Raw genomic sequence first — 9,426 nt, 5'->3', positions numbered from 1 at the left:
CAGAAAAGCCAGTGGCCATTTTTTCAACAAAGGGGACAAAGACAGTCATGTTAGCGAGATTCTCTCTGTGTGCACTGTACTACTCTCATATTATGTCTCACTTAACCACCCCCTTCTCATTTTCCCTGGGGTGACATCATGGGATGTTGTAACGTGCTTTATTTTTTTCTCAGGAAAAGCGGGATTTTATTTATAGATGGTCGCTGAAGAGCAAGGACAGAGAAAGGAAGTGACCATTGGTTCCGGGTGTCTCTTGCAATGTGTGTACACACACGCACACATAAGTAGTTATTCCAAAAATGTTAGATTTTTGCAGAAAACACATTCAGATAATGCTTTATATTGATTCAAACGGCCAGTTTTGTGAGGACCTGGATTTTCTGTCCTAAGACTGCCAGAAGTCCCCATCTTATTGGTGTGCAGTCAGGTCTATGTCTCCATTAAAGTAGTACACACACACACACACTGAAATTTGCACAGAGACCACAGAAGAAAAGAAGAATGGGGTCCAGAACATTCTAGAATTCCCCATTATTCCACTGGAGCATTCTCAGGAACATGGTAACATACTGTAATGTATTGGTGTTTAGAGCTCAGCAGTTATATTTACGTATATGAGGGAGAGTTTTCCGGTTCTCTTCGCCTCTGCCCCGGAGAGTGCAAGCGAACGCACAAGCATGCAAGCACGAGACCCTGCCAAGTCCTGCTGCAGAGATGAAAGCAGGGGGCTTCAAAAGGAAGAAAAAGTGGAAAGAAAAGTCCACTGAATGGGTATAAACAGCCTCTTCCCTTCTGGCTCACACAGGGGAAAGCTCACATAGTAATCTCTTTGTGCCTTCCTGCATTTTAAGGGCCACTATTTGTCTGTAATGCAAAAAAAAGCATTTTGCTTCTTCTGGCTTCAGTTGTGTGAAACCTTCCAAACCACCCCCTCTATCCCTAGAATCAGTGCAATAGCAATTCTAATTACAGCAGGGCTTGAAACTTTAAATTGATATTATATTATTTTTCTTTTACAGATACAATTAATCACTACAGCACACCATTTCACACATTCTACAACATATTTCCCTGTCCACTCTTCAGTGTAGAAAAGAGGAGCAGTCAATTCTCAGGATAATTTTTGATTTAAAAGGTTGGTTTCATTTTTTAAATAACCACATATTTCAAGACTCATTGGTTTCTTAAAAGCAGGCTGATTAACTTTGTCTGTCCATATACAAATGCATTGAACAACCCCTTTCAAGATTCTGTTTTTTTTGGGGGGGATAGGTGAAGTTGTTGTAAGATGTGGAAAAATGGGAAGGGGGATCAGGATAGAAAAGGGAGGAAAATGACATGTGATCTAGATATCAGCTTACTGCCACCAGGCTTCTAAGTATGCAGTATTCCCTCTGGCAGCCAGGGAATATGTGAGCTGGAGAATGCGGGCATCGATCCCGCTACCTCTCGCATGCTAAGCGAGCGCTCTACCATTTGAGCTAATTCCCCTTGTGTCCTGCAGGGAGCTACTGACTCAGATAGATATGACAGATGGGTCTGCCTCTGAGTGCAAGGGCAGTGTTTCTCCAGCGGTTTATAAAAGATAAGCTTCTATCTCCTCATGCAGGAGCTTTACTAGCCCTGCCCTGGGGCAGGTTTGTACATGAGTCATACGGCAGTTATGTGCCCCACACACAACCCCCGACGTCTGCTGCGGTAATTGCTTCCTGACCCCGCACCTGGGCCCAGTTAAATGAACTGGATCACTCACTTACCACCTGCTTGTCCCTGGGGTCTGCGGATGTGTGCCCAGCTGACTGCAGTTACAGCACACCTGTTTAAAAGGGCCCTCTCACGTTTTAACGTGACGTCTTCGGCACCTGAGTGCACATGGAGAGGTGTCGGGGTGCCGAAATGGGATTGCGTGTGCAGGGGGGGGGGGTGTGGGACTGTCCCTCTGGCACCAGGTCGGAGCCCGTACTACGACCAAGCCGCCATATTAAATAAACTTCCAGCAAATGGAAGTGTGCTAGAGCAGGGCTGGCCAATCCTGTTCCCTGGGGATTTACTGTGAGTTTATTTCTACCCTAACAAAGTACACAGTAGATCTCCCGAAACAGGGATGGGCAGCCCAGCAATTTAGGATCCTAACTCTTTATTAAATGTGAAATGGGGAGGGGTTGGGGTGCAGCTGTTTTATTTTGCATTCTGTCTTTGCCTGAGGATTGATAGTTGCCTGGCTTATTTCACTGGCAGTTTCTGATGCATTGGCTTGGCACCATCACACAGTATTTGACTGAGCTAGTATATACTGAGCTAAAATAAGACTTATGTGTGTATATTGTGTGTGTACATTCTCTGGGCTCTGCGTTGATACCTCTGTATCGGGAGCAAAGGTCTATCCTATGTGTCTGGTGGCTTCACAGCTGATGCCAGGCCCCCAACCTTCAGACCTGTGGTGAGGTAAACAGGCGTCACCTGTCCCTCTGGACTTCTAATGTCCCTGAGAGCCCACCTGTTTCCGCCAGGTTGCTGTAGCTATGGTTGCCAGATAAAACGTAGACACCTGGCAGCCCTTGCTTTAGCCCATCCTGCCTCTGGGATTCAAAGACCCAGTGAACTCAACCGGAAAAAATGTACATTGTGTTGGAGGACCGAAGCAGTTCAGTGTTGTTTGTGTCTTCATCCATAATGCAACTTTTTTCTGGTGGTCTTCGCCATTTGGGTCATTTTGTCCCAACTTTAGGCAGACAAAAGAAAGAATTTCTGAAAGGATGGTAGCTAAAAAAGCATGAGACATGCACAATGCGATCCATTTAACACCAGTACCAGTACAATTTGTGAAACAATAATTGGCCTAAACTGTAGGACTTCAATGAAACCATATGGCCTATGCCAGTGCTCAGACACCCCTAATACTAAAACTATTTTTGGAGACCCCAGCAGTAAACATCAGGTGGGATTCTGGTGAAATAAAAGCAGAACCTGCTGATGAACATTAAGAGTGTCTCTAATTTGTTTCCCATTTTGAAATTCCTCTCTTCATATCCGCACCCCTGGATGCAGGATATCGTTAACGTTATATTCAAATCAGGAGACTCTGGAATCCCAAGGTGCATTGCTCCATTGTTCACAAACTACAGTCCAATGAGAGAATGTTTCAATTGACTATTCTCTCGATTTTTTATTTTTTTTATTACAGTGGAGGCTCTGAGTTTTGTGCCCTATCCCATCGTAAAATTGGGGGACATTTTTGGGCTTTCTGGGGCTGTGGACCAATCAGCATGGGACACCGTTTCCCACTCATGCTGCTCCGTAAACAACTGGACTATGAGAAGCCTGGAGGCTGACCAGGCAACCAACTGTCAAACACCACCAGACCAGGACCAGCTGCTGAACACGCTCACATCAACAGAGCAGAGACAGAGAGGGTGCAATTAACTTTGTTCGTCTAATCTTACTGCAACTAGGCTCCGCTCTGATCCTCAACTCTTAGTGTTCCTAATATCCAATGTAATTAATACTGACTTTTCATGGCTAGCCCAATAAATATCCCCTTGTATGGGGCCTAAATAGCCAGTGTCAGTGCTTATCTCAAGGTAAACATGCTTGTGTGAACACAGTATTTGCTAGCTCTGGATTACCTTAGCCCAGGTCTAACTACAATGCGGTGTGAAAAGGTCTATTTAGTGCTTTAGCAAAGTTGGGTATAGTTACTCAGTGGTGAGAGAATGCTGTTCACCGGACTCACATCAATGGCCTTTTGTTTTCCAGAACTCCAGGTTGTACTGATTACAGTACAGTATCTGATCAGTGAAGGTCATGTCATTTAATACAATGTGATGAGAGAATAAGGGAGCCACAGTTGCACCATGCGTGCAGAATGCCGTTTGATAGGCCAGCTGGGTCAGCGGGGATGGGTCAGGAGGGGTTGAGCCCATTTGGGTCAACCATGTATTTTCCTGAGAGAAAATCTCTGCCGGTCACCGTGGCAACAGTGTCCGTAGGGCCTGGAGGGGCCTTGGCTCCAGTTCCCATAACCCCTACAACTGTGACTGACATCTGACGTAGAGGACCCTGGAGTATAGAGACCCCACACTTACTGTCAGTGATGGCGGATGGCTGACTAGACACGGACGACAGTGGTTTCTCATCAAGCCATCTCACCCCGGGCTGTCTCTGTCTGACCAAGAGCATGGCTGGCCCTCACAATGTTTCTGTAACGTTTCTGTAATGCTGCCGCAACATTAAACAAGTAAAAAAAAACCACACATCAACAGAGTGGGACAGAAACACAAGAGAAAAGAAAAACACCAAGGGCATTTCTGTACTTTATTGTATTTTGATTCAAGGTTCAGCTCCTTGCCAAGCCAATGTATCAACTCCCTATGTCAGAGTGAGCTGAAACTGATGCATGGGTAATGATTTGTGACAGGCTGGGTCCAAACCATGATCTAACTTCACCACATTCAATCACAATATCCATGTTTCCATTGGGTTTTGTTCAATCAACTGTTGTGTAAATTGTAAATTATAATAATAAATTTAAAAAATCTCTGGTGTGCATGTGTCTATCAATGCATGTTTTTTAAGGTTATGTTCCACCGCAAATGCATTGTTGGTCTTCCAAATAATTTCAGAGGTACATACTTCAATTAGCATGAGGTATGGACTTGAAAAGATACATTCAGACAAAATATGTAAATTAGCTTATTTGCATACTTGATTTTTGTAGCTGTCTATAATCTCAGTAAGAAATTGTTATAATTTTTTCAGAGTCTAAATAGGACATGTTTGAACATAGTTTTGAGGCATTTTTTATCACCAGTACCCAATAGTAATTTTTCTAGAAATTTGTTATTTTTCATGAAGAAAGATTATGAAATTTCAGGATCTAACAATGAGATTTGTGATTCCGTACTCGCCCTTAAATCATGATGATAGGATGACTATGCACTGAGAAAAATGGCTGTGTAATATCCAAAATCAGGTTTTGAGAAAATCGACTCCAAAGAGAAATGGCAAATAATTATACTAACTTCACCATACACATGGCATAATCGTTCAAAAGGTGGTATTATCCTGCAAGTTGAATAGTTGAGGGATGATTTGCAGCAGTAAACAGAAAAAGGTACATTTGAATTAATATTTTATTCCTCAGTGGAACAGAACCTTAAAAACAACAACACATAGCTCAAATTGTCCACAGGTGGTAAAAAAAAGAGAAAAACAGAGAAACGTGCCCCCACGGCCCTCACGCCAGCCACAGGGCGTTGTCTTCAAAATGGAGGCAACAGGTCTGCTGTCAATGAAAGTCCGGCTCTTCGTGCCTGGATTAGCACCACAATGGTTCGCATTAGCGAAACAAGACCCGGAGGAGGCCGTTAATGACCCAGGTGTCTTAGAACTTCATTCAAACCACATGGGTCGTGTGAGAGCACCGAGCCCCCTGATGCTAAACCTATTATCCCAGCAGAGACGACAACAGTAAACCTCAGATGGTATTCTGGTTAACAAGTGCTATTAAAGAGCAATTTAGCTGGAACCCATTTGTTTTGGCATGTCTGACTTCCTTCGTTATAAAAACATTGATGCAATCCCCCCGTTTCGCTGAATTGGCTAGACACATGGTGTGACTCCACACATGAATATATTTAAGGGGTATGTGTATAAAAGTTTCAAAATCAGTCCATTTACACAGTACATTCCTGCATGCAACTGAAAAGCTAATTATTGTTTATACTAATTGTACAACATGAATATAGTTCATGTGTATTTAAACACTGCTTTCTCATTTATTCACAATAACAGGATGAGCATTGGCGGAGAGTGCTTGGATTTTGAATCAACACTGAGAAAAGTCCAAGCTTACACAGGACGGCAAAAATTGATGTAGTAGACCAAATGCAGGCAAGGGGTGCACAACTTCGGTCCTGGAGGGCCGTTCTGCGTGCAGGTTTTCGTTCCAACCAATCACCTTAGTTTTAGTTTTCTGACAATTCTATAAACTATGCTGGGTCACTCTTGTGCTTCAGCAAAGTACAATCTTTAGGAGACACTTGTCTGTGGCTACAGTTGGTGCTCATACAAATGTCAGATCAAGATATGATTGAGCTAATTAAGTAATAAACGGCAGATGTTGGCTGAAAATCATGAAACAGATTGGCCCTTGCTGTGCTCCTCTAGCATAGGCAAGTTGTAGTGGTAACCAGTCCTGTTCCTGGAAATCTACCGTACTGTAGGTTTTCACTCCAACCCTCACAAAACACATGTCATTCAACAGCTAGAGATCCCTTTCAGCTGCTAATTAGTAGAATCAGGTTTGCCAAATTAGGGCTGCAATGAAAACTTAAAGAATGATAGCTCAAATGCCAATTTTGAATCAGTGGTACTGTGTCACCCTTTAAAAACTGATTCGCTGTTTTGGCTTGCTACACACAAATTAGATTTCAACAGGAAATATAGAAACGACTAAGTGTTGAGTTTCTGTGCACATGAATTGCTCCCATGACTACAGTGTTATTGTTTTTTAATTTTCATCCAGACAAGGCTAATATTCTTCAGTGTGATGGTATGGGAATATTAGCCTCTTGGGGGTATGGAAACCCAAGAACATGAAGTGAAAAGCCAGTTAAAATAATCAGAAAAGGCCAAAGAATACAAAAGAGACTAATGAGAGTTTGGAACATCACCCTCAACCCTCGTCAACCAATATACAACGATGCAGACGAGACCATAGTCACTGGCTGATTACTTACAACCAAACCCAAGTAATAGCAGATGGTCAAGATGGTCAGGACCATTGGTTCAAAACTCAGAACTGTGCGTGTGTGTGTGTGTGTGTGTGTGTGCATGGGTGCGCATATGTGTCTGTGTATGCGTGCATGTGTTGAAAGCTTCCATGCAAGTGGGCTGTCACAAAGATTTTACTTGCGTATCTCTGAAAGACAAGCTTAGCCTATTCAGATAGTGGGACAAGTTGCAAATCGCAGGCCTCTCCAGAAATTCAGCACCAAATTATACACCTGTACACTCAGTGAGCACTTTATTAGGTATTTATTAGACTTATTGGACTTCTGTTGCTGTGGCCTATCCACAGGTTTGTTCAGAGATGCTCTTCTGCATACCACTGTTGTAATGCGTGGTGTGTGTATGTGTGCATGTGTGTGAGTGTGAGTGTGTGTGCATGTGATTGTGTGTGAGTCTGTGAGTGTGTGTATGTGTGCGTGTGTGTGTGTGAGTGTGTGTGAGTATGTGTGTGTGCGTGTGTGTGTGTGTGTGAGTGTGAGTGTGTGTGTGTGTGAGTGTGTGTGAGTATGTGTGTGTGCGTGCATGTATGTGTATGTGTGTGTGAGTGTGTGTGTGTGAGTGTGAGTGTGAGTGTGAGTGTGTGTGAGTATGTGTGTGTGTGTGTGTGTGTGTGTGTGAGTGTGAGTGTGTGTGTGTGTGAGTATGTGTGTGTGTGTGTGTGTGAGTATGTGTGTGTGTGTGTGTGTGTGTGAGTGTGTGTGTGTGAGTGTGAGTGTGTGTGTTAGTAATCAGACACAGTGAGAGGACAGGGCCTGTAGACCTGATTACTCAGCCATTCCCAGCACACTGCCCAGCGGAGCAGCACCTGCAGCCTGGGCCGCAGCCTGACCCGGTCCCCCGGTCCCCGGGTCTCTGTGGAAAGAGTTGGAGAATCACACATCTGCTCCCTGTTGGACCCATATGAGCTCTGTTAGTGTTTAATTCATGCTTAAGTTTTTCCTGCGGAAGAGGTCTGTTTGAGCAGGTGACACAAAGTCCGGCCATGTCCGATCCCTTTAATGAGTCACAGAGGGAGTTACCCAGCCTGTTAACCCCCCACCCCATCCTGGGGGTCAGGTTTGGTGGTATAGAATGATACCCCATATTCCTCCTGAACATCCAGCCCTTAAATCAGGTAGGAGAAAAGGAGCGCTGAGCCACGGGGGACCTAATGGAAGGAATTACAGTTACGTGCACGACGTTAACGCGCTGCAGGTTCTGCGATGGACTGAATCACGCTGGATGACATCACCCCGCTCAGGGGTGGGGGGGGGCTCGGAGCCAGTTCTGTTCCCACTCAGCGGTCCCCGATCGCTGGAGCCAGATCTGAGGAGAAAAGCGCACCGCAGGGGTCGGGGAGTGCGGGTGATGTCACCTGGCGCATCGCTGGAGCATAAAGCAGCTTTAAGAGCGTTTTCCGGGGGCCTGGGGCGGACAGCGTGAGGGCCGAGCCTCATTTCTGCACCGTCATCACGCGTGTTCTCACACCATCACGCCGTCGACACCCCCAGCCTCCCCCCCACCCCTCCATCTTAAATCCTTAAGGCAGGGAGAAGGGAGAATAAATCCCAGTGTCCTCTCTTTGACCTTCACCAGTGTCAGGTGAGGCGTTTGGAGAAGATGGGATTTGTTGTTGACAATCATGGCTGCGCTTCGTAGTTCAACTCATAACTGGGAGTAAATGAGGGGAGACGAGCTTCCTGTCGAATCCCCCCCTCCCTCCACCTTCACCCCCGAGACGGTAAGGGGAGTGTGCCGGAGGCTCTCAGAGAACCGTCGGTCGATTTCTTTCTGCAGCAACGTCCGGCCGCGCAATCCCTCTCTCGTCCCTCAGCTGGAGGCAGGTGTGGCCCTTACAGATACAAGACCTGGCTTTGTGTAGGAGTGCGCAAGAGAGAGAGATAGAGCCAGAGAGAGAGAGAGAGAGAGAGAGAGAGAGAGAGAGAGAGAGAGAGACAGAGAGAGACTGAGAGAGACAGATCCAGAGAGATAGATAGAGCCAGAGGGGGGGAGAGAGAGAGAGAGGGAGAGTAATATGGCTTGATGATCACAGGAAGCAGACACCAGGAGCAGAGATTGTATTGCAGAGCTCTGACTGATTAACACAGTTTAAAAGCCCTGATGAGGAGTGAAATCAGGAACCATGTGCTTCGATCCACACACTCGAGAAAAAAGGAGATAGAGAGTGTGAGAGGGAGAAACAAAGAGAGGGATAGAGGATAAGAGAGGGGGAAAGGCGGAGAGAAAGAGAGAGGAGCCCTGTTCTCCCCTCATCCTGCATTCCTCTCGCTCTTTCCTTTTTTCTCCTCTGTGAATAGTGGCATTGTCCCACGCCACAGCGCGGGCTGTGATCTCAAGATGGTTTTCACATCTACCTATTTATTTATGCATTCGCTTATTTATTAAAATGTTAATGAAACCCATCTCCGGGGGGACGGTGAGAGAGAGGGGCGGGGGTGGGGGGGGGGCATACAGGGGGTCCCGAGGAAGGGAGGTGGGGCGAGGGTCAGAGTCCAGGGATCCCGATGTGTGTGTGTGTGTGTGTGTGTGAGTGCGTGTGCGTGTTTGTGTGAGTGAGTGTGTGTGTGTGTGTGTGTGTGTGTGTGTGTGTGTGTGTGTGCGTGTGCGTGTTTGTGTGAGTGAGTGAGTGAGTGT

General features: G+C 45.7%; 1 non-coding gene across 1 annotated transcript; it reads right to left on the bottom strand.

Moving 5' to 3' along the window:
• Positions 1 to 1,418: 1,418 nt before the first annotated feature.
• On the bottom strand, positions 1,419 to 1,491 carry trnaa-agc (transfer RNA alanine (anticodon AGC)). Its single transcript has one exon. It is a non-coding gene; the product is annotated as a tRNA-Ala (tRNA).
• Between the last annotated feature and the right edge of the window lie 7,935 nt (positions 1,492 to 9,426).

The sequence above is a fragment of the Conger conger genome, chromosome 6 (genome assembly GCF_963514075.1).
Source record: "Conger conger chromosome 6, fConCon1.1, whole genome shotgun sequence".
In the NCBI taxonomy this organism is placed as follows: domain Eukaryota; kingdom Metazoa; phylum Chordata; class Actinopteri; order Anguilliformes; family Congridae; genus Conger; species Conger conger.
Note: the sequence above shows the minus strand (reverse complement) of the source record. Positions and strands in the feature narration are given on the sequence as shown.